A 16,266-nucleotide genomic window follows, 5' to 3' on the forward strand; every position below is an offset into this window, starting at 1 on the left:
AGAAACATCATTTCTACAATGCCCTTATCACGCTATATGGTGCAATAATGAGGCATTTCTTTCTTTACTGGAAATGGCTAAAATAGCATATAATTATGGGAATGTATTATTTTCTAGACTTAAATTGATGCTTTTTGATAGACATACCATACTTTGGGGCATTTGTATTGGACTGGTAAAGACAGGAATATTAAAAGCATTAAAATTAAAGAAATACAAGTTAACGAAATGGAAATCTACCTTGGACATAATTCACAATGTCTTTTACACTGTGTCTTAGCCCATTTAGGTTATAGAATACCACAGATTGGGTGGCTTATAAAAAACAGAAATATGACAGCAACATGACTAAGTTTTATTGTGATACTGTGACCCCTACCTCACCCTCAACTCTCCATCTGTGAGCAAGACACACTGCAGTGGTAGGAAATACAAAGAGAATGTGAAAGACCACGATCAGAAATGGATGGAACAGCATGTTCAGAGTCTGATCTACAAAACAAGGAAAGATCCCTCCTACACCATTCTCTTCTCCTCCTCCTATAGGGGCAATGAGGCCACCTCCCTCTAGTCTCCTTGGTCCTCCTCGCCCTCATCTGATGCCAGCACGCCTTGTGGGGGCCCTTCTGTGATGCCAATGATGGACCCTCCTCCTCCTCCTGGGATGATGCCAATGGGAGCTGCTCCTGGAACGAGGCCACCTCTGGGAAGCCACATGCTAATGACACCAGACCCCCCAGTGATGAGGCCTCCTGCCTTTTCATCATCGTGCCTACTTGGCCAAGAAGGACTCGATCACACAGATAAGGAGAGAGGGGAACTTCTTTCAATCCATTTTGTATCCCTTGTTCTACTTCACCAGATCATGGTGCTATGACTTTGGGTGTTTGCTAACAGCGTGACAAGGAAGACTTGCTCCCTCTTCCTATCAAAGACAGACTAGTTTTGGCAGGGGAATAGATGGATCAGAAAAAAAAAAAGCACTTTTCATTTGTACTGTGAAATGTGAAAATAAAATTGTCAACTGTTTGAGTTAAAAATAACACAGAGAAACTTATTTCTCATGTCCTGGAGGCTAGCACTGTCTGAAATCAAGGTGCCACCATGGCCAGGTGAGGGCCTTCTCCAGTCACAATTCTGTCATCGTATGTTGGGCAGAACTGGCAAGCTAGTTCTCTGTGGCTTCCTTTATAAGGACATAATAACATTCATGCAGGCTCTGCCCTCCTGACCTAAACACCTCCCAAAGGCTCTGTACCTCCTAATACCATCACATTGGGCATTACATTTTCAACACATGAATTTGGAGGCGGGGGATACATACATTCAGATCATAGCACATTGTAACATATATTTTTACCTATACCAGTTCAAATGTAAACGGCACCATTTGTTGTTTTTTTTTTTAATTAAAGTTTAATTTTGAGAGAGAGAGAGAGAGGGAGGGAGGGAGGGAGGGAGGGAGGGAGGGAGGGAGGGAGGGAGAGGGAGAGGGAGAGAGGAGAGGAGGGGCAGAGAGAGAGAGAGACAGAGACAGAATCCCAAGTGGACTCCACACTATCAGCACAGAGCCCAGTGTGGGGCTCAAACTCACAAATCACAAGATCATGCCCTGAGCTGAAATCAAGAATCAGACACTCAACCGGTTGAGCCACCCAGGCACCTGACACCTCCATTTCTTTATGCCAAATAAACCTGAATATACTGAACCAAATTATTTGCAGGAAGCCAGCAAGGCTGATGGAACATCTAATGTGCTAATTAGCTGGCAGAACTTCTCCTCTAATGGCACATCTTCTCCTATTCAAAATAACCATGACAAGATTGTAGCAAATCACATCTGTCACCTGTTAAGATTATCATAATATTCTGGCTAAAAATGCCTTTGCAAGTACTATTATATTCTCTGGACAGTTTAGAAAAGCATAGTCATGATATTTTCCTATGTAGTAGCTTTAAATTGTTTCATAAGTAACCATTACAGAAAAGTGGAAAAAATGCACAATTTGTACATAATACATGGCTGTTAGAGTTGATCAAATAGGAAGCAGTTTTAAATGCAATATATTCCTTCACTCTTTCCTAGAAGGGATACACACAATTATTCTAGAAAGTTAGTTAAACTAGCTTTGATTCTTTCCCTAAGTTGTAAAGTTCTTCATTTCAACCTTTTGGAAATTGTATAAGCTAACATAACTCCTAATATCACAATTTCTATTGTGATTTCTGGATATAAACATTTATATAGCATTTTTTGAAAATTAAACTACATAAAAATATTAGTAAAAATTTATGGTAAGATTTTCACAGAAGGCAATGACAACTTGCCCTTTCCTACTTTACATCCTGGACTGCCCCTTAGACAGCATGGGGGATGTGGGTAAAAATTAAAGTATAGGAAGAATGAAACCTGAGTTTTAACCCCTACTCAACCACTGGCATACCTAAAGAATTGGCCTAGTGGATTGTGGACTGCAATAATAAGAGCAACCTTTATATATTTGACAGGTTGTCTTATACAAAAGATATTAGACTTAATCTATGTGCCTCCAAAGGTCTTTTGATTCAAGATGAGAATGCTTTCTAGATATCAAACCTAAAAGGGCTACCCCTAAGAGGTAATGAAATCGTCAGTATTCCCAGGACATCAAACCAGGTTTCTAGCAACTTAGATACCTCAGCGTTCCACTCTAAATATGAGAGTCACTGATTCTATGATGTTTTCTGAGCCTCAATTTACTCATCTCAGAAAGAAGAAGACATAAGAGCTAAAGAGTAACACAGTCAAATTTAAAATTGGGATACCCCTATCTCAATAAAGAGATAAAGAGACAAAAAAATATGAGCTCTGTTATAGAAACCCCAGTAGGTACCCCCACTATAAAGAGCTTCATCCTAATGTTTAACAATTGCTAACTCATGGTTTCCTTATGCTGATTGTGCATGTGTGGTTAAATTAGAGGGAAAAAACACAATAATTCATTACTGTTGGCTTAGTATCTCATTATCATTGTTGCCTGTCTAGAACTTGTTAAACTTTCGGTCACTGAATTTTTTGCTGTGTTGACTGATTTCACATAAAAATGATACACAATGGAATAAGAAATGAAGTATTTCAAAATTCCTGTTTAATCTGAATTGGTTTTCTTATGCATTATGGTTAAATAATGCATTTCTTTGTAATTGATACGAGATTTTCAAATGTGGAATACTTTTATTATGGGTTATATGTTCAAATAAGGTATGTATAGGGGTGGCTTGGTCGGTTGAGCATCCGACTTTAGCTCAGGTCATGATCTCATGGCTCGTGAGTTCAAGCCCCACTTGGGGCTCTGTGCTGACAGCAGACAACCTGTTTCAGATTCTGTGTCTCCCTTGCTCTCTGCCCCTCCCCTACTTGTGCTCTCTCAAAAATAAACATTTTTTAAAAAATAGGGTGAGTATAGTTAATACTGACAACATTTTAAATATAAAGTAGCATCTTGATATATACCATAAATCTCCTGATTACTTATGAAACTATTCAATGGGACAGCATACATATCTATATAACATGTACCCTTTTGAAGCTGGATATGAGTATTTGTATGAAGACTATTATCATAGATTAATAAATGTTTATTACTTCTGGTTCCAGATCTTTTGACCCATCCCACCTGACACTTTAGATGATATTAATCAATAAGTGCTGAAACACAACAGATTTACTTTACTTCTTTCCCCAGCACTTTTTCTTCTGTAGATATCCACATTTTGAAAAAACTTGTCTTTATCCATAAACTCAAACAAAATATTTAATCCTCTAAAATTATATTCTTGGCAGTAAACTATACATTAAAATCACCTTAATGCTCAATCTGTTTCTTTTCCATAATCCCAAGCATCTGACTTTCACTCAGCGGGACAACTTATGCTGTTCATTCTAGAATGTGCTTTCCTCCTTTGTCAGCCAGGCCAGCTGTTACTCATCTTTAAAGGCCTAGTTCAAATGTCAACATGATGCAACTTGCCTCAAAACCTTCAGGGATAAGTAGTTGCTTCATCATCCATATTTCTAAAGAGTGTTATATTTATCTGCAAGTGCACTTTTGTTCTGTTAGAAATTTAACACTTAAAACAGTTGTCAATTACATTACAGAGCAATGAATTTTGTAACTTACCATCATTCAACATTCCTAACCATTATCACAGAGAAAACCATAGCAAAACAAAATTTAAACTAAATGTATTATTTTTTTAATTGATGTATAACAAATTACCATAAATTTAATGGCTTAGGTGCACCTGGGTGGCTCAGTCGGTTAACTGTCCAACTTCAGCTCAGGTCATGATCTTGAGGTTCGTGAGTTTCAGCTCCACATTGAGCAGCTCAGAGCCTGGAGCCTACTTCAGATTCTGTGTCTCCCTCTCTCTCTCTCTGCCCCTCCCCCGCTCATGCTGTGTGTCTCTCTCTCAAAAATAAATAAATATTAAAACAAATAAATAAATAAATTTAATGGCTTAAAACAATATCTGTTTATTATCTCACAATATCTATATATCTGGCTCTCTGTGAGGGTCTCCCCAAGCTGAAATCCCATGGCCATCATGGGCACTTCATAACATAAATGTGTTTCTTTAAGGTGAGCAGGACTGCATCTCTCTGATTTCTTCTGTCTCTAACCTCTAAACTCCTTTTTAGGAGCTCATATGATTAGGTCAGGCCCAATCGGGATATTAGTTCTGATGAACTCAATTGATTAAAACTTTAATTACATCTGCAAAACCCCTCTTGCCATATAATCTAACATAATCATGAAAGTGATATCCCAAGCTGACCACAAGACAGCGTAGTGGAGTAGTCTGCCCCAGCTGAGAATTTTCTGTGACATTGTTTAGAATTGCTGTTCAATGATGATATAAAGAATGACTTTTGATAGTTTCAGTATATTTTTAACTTCACAGATAATGCACTCCCTTTTACCTGCATTCTGGATACACTGCTCTGACCATTTTCCCCATAGTGCTTCCTATTTGTGGTATCAAAAATTTACTTAATGGGATATTAAATATAGCTCAGGATTTTTTTTTTTCTGAAAGAATATGAAAAGTGCCAACTGGTTATTTTATCTTAGCTGTATATGAAAAAAATATATAGAGAAAGTACAACTACAGGAGAGACTATTAATTTTTTATCAGAATTTAAAGGAAATATAAAAAATAAGGACTTGTTTAAAATATAGAATTGTTTCACACCTAGCCTTTCCAGACAGCACAACTTTCTCAAAGTAAGAAATGGCATCTGGACAAAGATCAAATCAGGGCTCTTTTTGCAAAATGTGGCCTCAGGATAAATTTCAGATTGAGAGAGCATCTGTAAAACCCTTTGTTAAGGCTTCAGAAAGATTTAAGGCAGTTCCTTGTAGACCTTCTCCACTAGGGAAAAAAAAATGACTTCTAAGAATAATAAGGGCATGCCTTCTATACCCTCTTAGCTAGATAAAGTGTTTTCCAAAATCTTAAGGGTATGCTTCTTAGATTTTCTTGCCTAGAAAAAAGGTCTGCTATGAATCTAAGGAATTATCTTTTAGATACTGTTTACTAGACAATGATTCCATAAAATTGTGAGCTACAGAAGGTACCCTCTCAGAAAAAAAAATGTGGGTGTGGGTCCACAATGTGCAATGGAACAGACTTACAACTTGATACGTAAAAATGAACAAAATTTTAAAATAATTAGTGCCAACTTGTATCAAAAGAGACAGCTACAACGAAAAGATGTCTCAGGCCCTTCAAATTTCTATGAGCAAGGAGCAAGCTGTAAAATTTACTCAGCTGAGAGCTTGGGCATTTCTTACAGAAAAGAAGGAATGATTCAGTTTGGACCCCAAAGGATAGAGCCCAAACCAGAAGGAAGCAATCCTAGGGGGCAGAACTGGGCCTTAATCAGTATGTGGGAAGCAGGTAAATTGTCTCTTTTAATGTACAGATTCAGATTAAGAAGCACCTTATTTGAGGAGTCTCATTCACACCTGGACCTTATTTAGATAATGAAATTCTAGGCTTTACACCTGATTGTGATAATATGAGATAATACTTTGGGAATCTTTGGAGGGACTGAGTATATTTTGCACTTGGGAGGGAAAGGAATCATTAGAACCCAAAGGGAGGACTGTGGAAGTTAGTCTTCAATGACTACCACCCCACTCTCGCAGTGAACCACACCTCCCAATATTCACTCCCCAAAGTGATGGACACTACCTACATTGAATATACAGCATTAGCTGTATATTGCAAAAGATGGGCACCACCTACATTGAATATACAGCTAATGCTGTATATTCCATAGATTGCAAAAGAATTACACTCCATGACTTCCCAAAAAACCTTGCATCTTCTGTATAGATTTCTTGAAATGTTTACATGGTATGCTCCACTTTAGAATCCAGGTGCCATGTTGTATGAAGTGCAAGCCACGCAGAAAGACCAAGCGTAGATCTCCTGTAAATATTCCCAGCTGAGTTCCCAGGCCACAGCAAGCATCATCTGCCAGCCATGTGAAGGAATAGTCAAGCTCAATGGTTGTAGCCCCAGTCAGGAAACGCCTACCGCCACATGGAAGACTCAAAGCAAGAACAATCTATCTGGAGTGAGTCAACCCACAGAATCTTTAGAGGTAATAGTAATTTTTGTTTAAACCAGGGAACAGAACATTTTTTCTTCTTTACTTTTTAAACAATTACTTTATTTTATTTTTTTAAATGCTTATTTATTTTAAGAGAGGGGGGCAATGGAAGGGGAGAGAGAGAATCCCAAGCAGGCTCCACACTGTCAGCACAGAGCCTGTCATGGGGCTCAGACCCACAAACCATGAGATATTGACTTGAGCTGTTATCAAGAGTTGGACGATTAACCGATTGAGCCACCCAGGCATCCCTAAACAATTATTTTAAAATGTAAAACATTTGGAGTGCCTGGGTAGCTCAGTCAGTTAAGTGTCTGACTTCGGCTCAGGTGATGATCTCACATTTCATGACTTTGAGCCTGGTTTTGGGCTCTGTGCTGACAGCTCAGAGCCTGGAGCCTGCTTCAGATTCTGTGTCTCCTTCTCTCTCTGTCCCTCCCCCACTTGCAATCTGTCTCTACCTCTCAAAAATAAAAAACAAAAAATGTAAAAAAATTCTAAAAAAAAAAAAGTAAAACACTTTACAAAACACGGGTCATACAAAAATAGGCAATGGACCAAATTGGGCCCATGGGCTAGTAGTTTGTGAACCCTGCTTTAATTTACTAGCACGTTTTTTTACACAAAATGAATGAACATGAAATGGTGTGCACAAGGATTAACACATGTTTTACCATAGAGTCAGCTTCAGGGAAGTATGTATGCCTTAAGTATCTATGTAATCCCATTATTTATAGCAGAGTTGGTATGCCACAAACATGTGTTACCCATAATTCTCTTTGTTTATCATGACTCATATTTCAAAATCCGCTTAAACTATTTTCCATGGTATTTTCTAAAATATTATGTATTCATAAAAAATAAATCCTAATGTAATACATACTCAATGTTTTAAAAATAAACTGACAAAAATATCTTCCTAGTGGTAATTATTACCTTTATGTTGATTTAGAATGTACCCTAGAGCCAACAACAAAAAACAGAAAACCAACTACTGATCATGCTACTACATAGATGGACTTCAAAAATACTACATACTAAATTAAAGAATTCAAATGCATATGATTACATATTGTATGGTTCCATCTTTATGAAATTTCCAGAAAAGGAAAATATAGAGAGAGCAGATTAGGAGTTACCAAGGCTGGGGATGGGAGCAGAGTTAACTGAAAACTGGCATGAGAGAAATTTGGGGTTGATAGAATATTCCAAAACTAGAATGTAGTAATGGTTGTAAAATTTTTTAAAGTTACTAAAAATCATTAAATTGTACAATTAAAATGCATGAATTTGGGGGAACCTACGTTGCTCCATCGGTTAAACATCTGAGTCTTGATACCATGATCTCACAGTTCATGAGTTCGAGCCCCACATTCAAGATGGGGATTTTCTCTCTCCCTCTTTCTCTGCCCCTCTCCTTTTCTATCTAAACAAAAATAAAACAAACAAAACAAACAAAAAATGACAACAAAAACAGCATGAATTTTATGGTATTTAAATTAAATTATGCTTCAATAAATGTATAAAAGTATACCAACCATTGATATTTTCATTGCAGCAATATGGAAAAAAGGCCAATTCCTTTGTGTCAGTGTCAGAAGAAAAAAGCGTTAAAAATATTTTTAGATTTTTTTTTTTAAATGTTTATTTCCTTTTGAGAGAGAGAGAGAGAAAGACAGAGTACAAGCGGGGAAGAGGCAGAGAGAGAGGGAGACACAGAATCTTAAGCAGGCTCCAGGCTCTGAGCTGTCAGCACAGATCCCGACACAGGGCTCGAACTCATGATCTGTGAGATCGTGACCTGAGCCAAAGTCAGATACTTAACCAACTGAGGCACCCACGCGCCCCTAAAAATATTTTTTAATACAAAGATATGCTCTGTGAAATACTGTCAAAAATAAATTTAATGTTCTTTACCATTTTGCGATTCACAAGTTGTTTTCCTTTGAATCAATATGCTTCGCACATTAACAACTATGACCACCATGTCATCATTACTTGAGGAAAAAGCATATTGCAGAGTTAAGACTTTTTATTTCTAGTTACCTCCCCCTGAATAATATTAAGATTTCAGAGAGGTAACAAAGTTTTTGATGAGTCTTAGAAATTCCAGTGGGAAATACAATTCCCAGTTATTTTTTGCCAGTCATTATTCCCAACCATTCTTTAAAATAATAGTAGGCATTACAATACTAATGGAAGTTTAAAAAAAATTGTAATCTTGATATCTGAAGACCTGAGTTAGATTAATAGGGCCTGAAAGCCCACTTCTTTGTAATTATAAATTTTAAATATATAGAAAGTATAAGAACATCAAGCAGTGAATAAAACAAATGATAAAGTAAAATTGATAACTTCATTAACATTTTTAGTGATTCCTTTATATCAAAGATACAAGCATAAGTAATAGCTTAGGTTATAATCTAATTTGCAATTAAACTTTTTTGTATCACTGGGCCATATACCATTATAGAGAGGTATAAAACTAATGTACATACACATATATGCACAAAATGTCCTATCAATTTGCAAGACTTTAAGTAGCCCCCAACTGCAATGGACCATGTCCAGAGTAAGAACCACTGACAAAATGTGAACTGATGCTTGGTTATTTTAAAAAGGTCAACCTTCTGTATCAGCAGTGGCACATAATACTAAGCAAGACATGAATATTAAAAGCAAAGATGTTGCTTTTCTTTAAAACACATTTGGGCAGGAAAAAAAATCCTTTGATTTATTAAATGTGCTTAACCTCAGTAAGAACTTATATAGAATTATGGTGTCAGTCCTTAACAGAGTCTCTGATAGAATCTAAGTGTTTTCACTTGAGTTGTTCAGAATTTTTTTTAATTAATAATCCTTCACCCCTGATACCATGATCTTGTTGAGAGCTGGATATACATCCAAGATCCTAGAAAGCAAAAAGACTTGGCATTAATTAAAATAAGAACAAACCCTAAGGACTGAACAGATTGTGAACTACAGATCACAGAAAAATTAAAATGGAGAATGATGACACAAGAAGAATTAAAGAAAAGCGAAAGTTAATAGCAGGATTAAAATGGATTTAGAGAATGTTTGCTTCCAGCCAAGTTGGAGGAACAGAAATTAGATTTATACTCGCACCTTAAGACAACGAGAATAAACTGGACAAAATATATAAAATAATGACTTTCAAACATTAGAGAATATGTGGTTAAGGATTGTACTCCCTGTGAGAAGGAAAATTAAGATGAGCCCTAAAATTATACCAGTTTATTGCCCAGACACTCAACAAAGGGAAGAAGAAACCCACATAAAGTCTGGTAGTCTAATTGAGCTGAGGGAACAAAGTAGAAAAAGATCAGTTTTTGAGAGGTTGAACTATTTACAATACATGGTGCATGGCACCAAAGAATGGAGAACCTTGCAGAGGGAGTTCTGGAGATCTTCAGAGACGTCCCTCAAGTCTTTGGCTTAGTGCAGATCTACACATCTGTAAGTGGAAACTACATCATCTGGGAAACAAAATGAGAAGACATAAAAATTCCCAAAGCCCACACAAAGCTAGGAGTAGTTTGTGTTCTTAGCCAGAGCGGTGAGGTTTTATAAGAGATGAAACATTGAATTAAGTTCACAGAAGGCTATTTCTTTATAATGGGATTTAATTACACCAAGGGCCAACAGAAAATTATTCAAAGCAAACCACCACTGATCCAAGTAACTTAACTGCATACCAGAAGAGTATCCAACATTACTTAAAGAAACATAGCAAAATCCCTAACACTCAAAACCCTAACACATAAAAACCACAATACCTTAGATCTGATAATATATTTTGAAACATGCAAGAGAGCAGAAAATATGACCAAATACTAGGAGATAAGTCAAACAATATAAATAGAGGCACAAGTGACTGAGGTAATGATATTAGCAGACAAGGGTATTAAAACAACTACTACAAATATTTTTCACATGCTTAAGAATATAGAAATGACCATGATAGGAAAAAAAATGGAAGTTATTTTAAAATAACTTATCTTACCCAAATGTAAGATATAGAGATAAAAAATTCAATTTCTGATGAAAAGTATGCTGGATAGATTTAACAAAAGATTAAAACTTCAGAAGAAAAATAATCCATAAACTTGAAGCAGTAGAAATAGAAACTATATGAAATGAAGCATGGAAAGAAAAAAGATTGAGAAAAGAAAAACAAGAGACTGAGTGGATAATATCAAACAGTTAATATGTGCACACAATCAAGGCCTGGGGAAATGAAAGGCAAAAAATATAAGGCCCCAAACTTCCAATTTATGAAAAGTATAAGCCCAAACATTCTAAAAGAAGAATAAACATACAATAAAATACGGAAAGGTAACCATAATCAAATTGCTAAAAACCAAAAAGAAAAAAAAATCTTCAAAGCAGACGGGAAAAATATTACATAAAACAGAACAAAAATAAGAATCACAGATTTCTCATTAGAAGTAAGGCAAGCTAACGACAATGAATGATATACTCAATGTGTTAAAATTTTAAAATAAATCTGTTTACCTAAAATTTTATATTCAGAGAAAAAAATCTTTCAAAGTGAATATGAAACAAACAAAAAAACTAGTTAAAAAATTAAAAAGCTGAAAATATTTGTTTCCAGAAGACCTGCACTGAAATAAATGTTAAAAGAAGTTTTTAAGACAGGAAAAAATACTAGGTGAAACCTTCCATTTACCCAAGGGAATGGAAAGCATAGGATATTGTAAATATGTTACTAATATAAATATTTTCTTATTTTAAAATTATTTGAGGGGCACCTGTTTGGCTCAATTGGTTAAACATCTGACTTCGGCTCGGGTCATGACCTCACAGTTCATGGGTTCGAGCCCCATGTTGGGCTCTGTGCTGACAGCTCGGAGCCTGAAGCCTGCTTCGGATTCTGTGCCCCCTCTCTCTCTGCCCCCTCCCCTTCTTGTGCTCTATCTCTCAAAAATAAATAAACAAACATTAATTTTTTAAAAATTATTTGAAAGATAACATATAGCTCAAAGCAAAAAAAAAAAAAAAATAACAGTGAACTGTGTAGTTTGTAACATATGTAAAACAAAAATGTATAATAGCAAAAGTACAAGTTTGAGGAGGAAAATATGATACTGTTTTAACTTTCTTACAACATAAAAAGTCATATTATCTAAAGGTAGCTGTAATAAGTTAAAAATTGATAATATTAACTCTAGAACTCCAAAAAATGTTCCATAGAGAGAAAATAATATTAAATAATATTAATCAAAAAGAAGGCAGGCCCAATCACATCAATAATCATATTAAATGTAAATAATCTAAACACTCCAAAAAATGAAAGTGACTGCCAGGTGATAAAAAGCAAAACCCAAATTGGGGTGCCTGGGCGGCTCAGTTGGCTAAACATCTGACTCTTGGTTTCGGCTCAGGTCATGATCTCACAGTTTTGTGAGTTCGAGCTTGGCATCAGGCTCTGTGCTGATGGCATGGAGCCTGCCTGGGGTTCTCTCTCTCCTTCTGTCCCTCCCCTGCTCACACTGTCTCTGTTTCTCTCAAAAATAAACAAATAAACTTAAAAAAAGAAAGCAAAACCTAAATAATGTAGCATATAAATACTCACTTTGAGCATAAAGTCAAAGAAAGAAAAAAAAATAATGGAAAAAGGTGTACTATGCTACCACTATACAAAAGAAAGCTGCAGGGCACCTGGGTGTCAGTAGGTTAAGCATCTGACTCTCGATTTCAGTTCAGGTCACGATCTCAGGGTCATGAGATCAAGCCCCAAGTAAGGCTTGGCTTAAGTGGAGACTGCTTAAGATCTCTCTCCCTCTCCCCTTCCCTGTTCGGAGAGAAGAGGAGAGGAAAGGAGAGGAGAGAAGGGGAGGGGAGGGGAGGGGAGGGGAGGGGAGATGAAAGGAAAGGAAAGGAAAGGAAAGGAAAGGAAAGGAAAGGAAAGGAAAGGAAAGGAAAGGAAAGGAAAGGAAAGGAAAGGAAAGGAAAGGAAAGGAAAGGAGAAAAAGGGAGGTAGAAAGAAAGCTGGAATGACTATTTTACTATCAGAAAAAATAGATTTCAGAGCAAAGAATATTACCAGTGATAATGAGGGAAATTGGTTAATAATTACAAAGTCAATGTATCAAGAAGACATGAGTATATTAAATGTGTATGCAGCTAATATCAGAGCTTCAAAATAGAGGAAACAAAAGTGGACAGACTTCAGTGGAGAAAAATTTAGAATTATAATTGAGGATTTCAATACTACTCTATAATTGACAGAAGTATCAGCAATTATGTAGAATAACTAAAAAGCAGTATTAACCAACTTATTCTGACATTTATAGAAAACACCAATAAAACACATTTACCAAGGACAGCACAATAAACTCTCTTTTTAAGAGTACATGAACATTCACTAAGATTGACCCCATTTTGAGGCATAACATAAGGCTATACAATTTAAAAGGATTAAAGTCATATAAATTATAAAAATACACAAAAACATAAGTATAAAAATGCATTTTTTGGAATGTAGCTAAAGCAGTCTTTAGAGTGAAATTAATAACATTCAGTGCTTATAGTAAAAAAAAAAAGAATAAATTCACAAATCAGAGAGGTAAGTGTCCATCTTAACAAACTAATTATTGAAAAGCAAATTAAACCCAAGAAGAAAGGAGAAAATAATAAAGATTAGCATAGAAATCAATGAATTAGAAAGATGGGACATCAATATAGATTTTACTAATATTAAAAGGATAATAAGGGTTATATATAGGTTATACATAACCTAATGCCAATATTCAACAACTTAGAAAAAATGGAAAAAATAGTGCCAAATATGAAAATTATCAAAGAAAGTGGATCCGTGCTCCTTTACCTTATAAACTACAAAGTTAACATAGATGTAGAATGTTTCCAGAAATCCCCTACCTGAAACTGTACATTTTGTTTGTAAGTCAAAGCTTTTTATGTCAAAGTAACATAGAGGCTCTTGGCAAGAGTGCAATGCTTTTTCCATATTGATATAATTTCAAACAGCAACATTTCAAGCAGTTTAGGATTTGGGAGAACAGCATTTCTCAGTGACTAAAAACGTAGCAGTCATTCAAAAAAGGAAGTAGTTATGACACTTAACAGCTGTAGCATGTTCTTGGGAGAAATATTGCTTCCTATCAAGTTTGCAGTGGGCCTTTTCTACATGTATTACACCAGTCTTATCAACGGTGAAGCAGAATTTTAATTTCTCAGTTCCTCCTTTTAGCCAACAGCATACAAATTCAGCTCCTCAGTCTACTATTATGGCACAGATAAAAAGATTAAAATCCTACATTGATGAGAAAACTTTAAAGCCATAGCCAAGGATTTTTCTAATGCATGTCCTGCACTTTTATTACCTAATCAAGACTGTAAAGATAGGACAGAAACTGGATCCCAAGTCTAAAACCTCCTTTAAACATCTTCAAATGGATTTAATTACCTACACTAACAAAACAGAAATATGTTCGATCATTATATATCTGTTTCAGGTCTGATCACAGCTTGGTGCATGCACATGAGCATCCTCTCTCTCTCTCTCTCTCTCTCTCTCTCTCTCTCTCTCTCTCTCTCTCCCTCTATATATATATATATATGTAATTCACTTTGTGTTTTATATCTGAGATATTCCTAATTGTCTATCTAGTGATGGAGAAACTTACTTCCCTAAAATTGTAGGGAGATTTGTAGGAGATTTGTACAATGCGACTCATTACACAGAATCTCTACTGTCCTTATTCTCAGACCTCAGGTAAAATAAAAAGGACAAGTAAAACTTTCAAACTCAAGTTAGCTGAACTTACATGCAAAAGGTTCTGGAGCTTTGTTAGTGTCCTCACTGTTCAAACTGTGTTCTTTCTCCCAGGGAGGTATTTTGTATTCTATACTCACCAAAACTGAGCACGGCCACTGTTTTCTTTTGTTTAATCTCTGCCAATAGGTAAAAAGTGTATTTACTTTCCATTTTTTTTTTACCAGTGGAACTGAATTTTTAGTTCGTCCCTGAACATTTGCATTTCATCTTTTGTGAATAGTCTATTTGTGACTTTTCCCAACTTTGCTATTGGTGAACTGACTTATGGAGATTAACATGTTATAGATATCACACATCTCTTCAAAGGCATTTTAAAAAATTCAACTATTTCTACTAACATATAATAAAATCTCAAACTGCAAAGGAAATTGTTTAAAATGAATACAACAATAACATTTCAGGCATCAAAATTAATTCAGTTTTAAGCACTAGAATGTTTCTGCCCAATTATTTCCACCAGAGGTACCATAAAAATCATTAATAAACAATTGTAAAATATATTGTTGGATATAATTTTGCCTCTCAAATATGTTGGAACAGAACACAGTTATTCCTAGAAGCATAGAAAGGAAAAGTGTTCTTACCTATGCCTTTCTTCTGACTAATCATTCACAACATTGAGTACAACTAATACAAATTCCCTAAATTTCTCATTTTCTCTTTACCTCAAATTCCTCAGAATCTGGACCTGCCTTTTACTCTTTTCCCTCCAGTCTTAGAAGAAGTGGATGTCCTGTCTCAGATCACTTCCCCACCCCCACCCTGACATATCCTCTATCTAGACCTGTATTCTTCCTTAACTTCTCCCCAATTTGCTCATAAGTTCTTCCTTCTTGGTATTCAATCACTCCCTTCTCACTGGGTCCTTGGGTCTTACCTCCAAATATTCTCACATTCTTCCACTGCCCCCCAAATACTGAACCCTCCAAAAATTCCTGTCCAATCCTTTTCATTTTCCTCAACACAAAACTTACTGAAAGGGTACACTGCATTTGTGTCTTCAGCTTCTATTTTTCTTCTCTCTTCTACCCATGAAGTTGGTTTCTGAGCCCACCTAAGTGTGATCTCATCTCTACAGCATGAAATAGCTCTCACACTACCCCTCATTTTTCTTCTCTCTAGGCTTCTGCAAAACACGGCTGTATTTCTTCAAATCTGGCTATTTTGAAGACTCTTCTTTTTGAAGTTTTTGAAGCTCCGTCCGTTCTGCTCATCTTTTCCTGAATCTTAATGATCAGATCTCTCTACTCTGTTACCACTTTATTCCTTGTAAAATCACCATGTTCCACTACTTTGATGAAAGCCCTATATGAAGAATTCTTTCATTTTATATTTCTACCTCTCTCTTTTTCCTGAGTTCTTGGTTTCTGGTTACATAGAAACCTACCCAGTCCATTACTGTCAGAACTATGTTCCTTCCACATATAGAATGGAGCCCATACTCCCTGCCTAGCATTCAAAATTATTTTCAATAGAGGTATCTATATGCTTCATTAATATTTTTCCTCATTCCTTCTCTACAAATTTGTTCCCACAATATATCTAGTGATCTTCTAACTTGTGGGCTTTGTTCAAGGTCTTTTATTTATTTTTTAATTAATTTATTTTTTGACAGAAAGACACAGACAGAGAGTATGCAAGTTGGGAGGGGCAGAGAGAGAGGGAGAGAGAATCCCAAGCAGGCTCCACTCTGTCAGCGTGGAGCCTGACTTGGAGCTCAATCCTAGAAACTGCAAGATCATGACCATAGCTGAAATCA

At 36.0% G+C, this 16,266-nt stretch overlaps 1 pseudogene; it reads left to right on the top strand.

Annotated features, from left to right (window-relative positions):
* The first annotated feature begins 344 nt into the window (after positions 1-344).
* On the top strand, positions 345-807 carry LOC112855745 (U1 small nuclear ribonucleoprotein C pseudogene; annotated as a pseudogene).
* The last annotated feature ends 15,459 nt before the right edge of the window (positions 808-16,266 follow it).

Source organism: Puma concolor, chromosome B3 (genome assembly GCF_028749965.1).
Source record: "Puma concolor isolate L17-30 chromosome B3, mPumCon1.1.hap2, whole genome shotgun sequence".
NCBI classification, from domain to species: domain Eukaryota; kingdom Metazoa; phylum Chordata; class Mammalia; order Carnivora; family Felidae; genus Puma; species Puma concolor.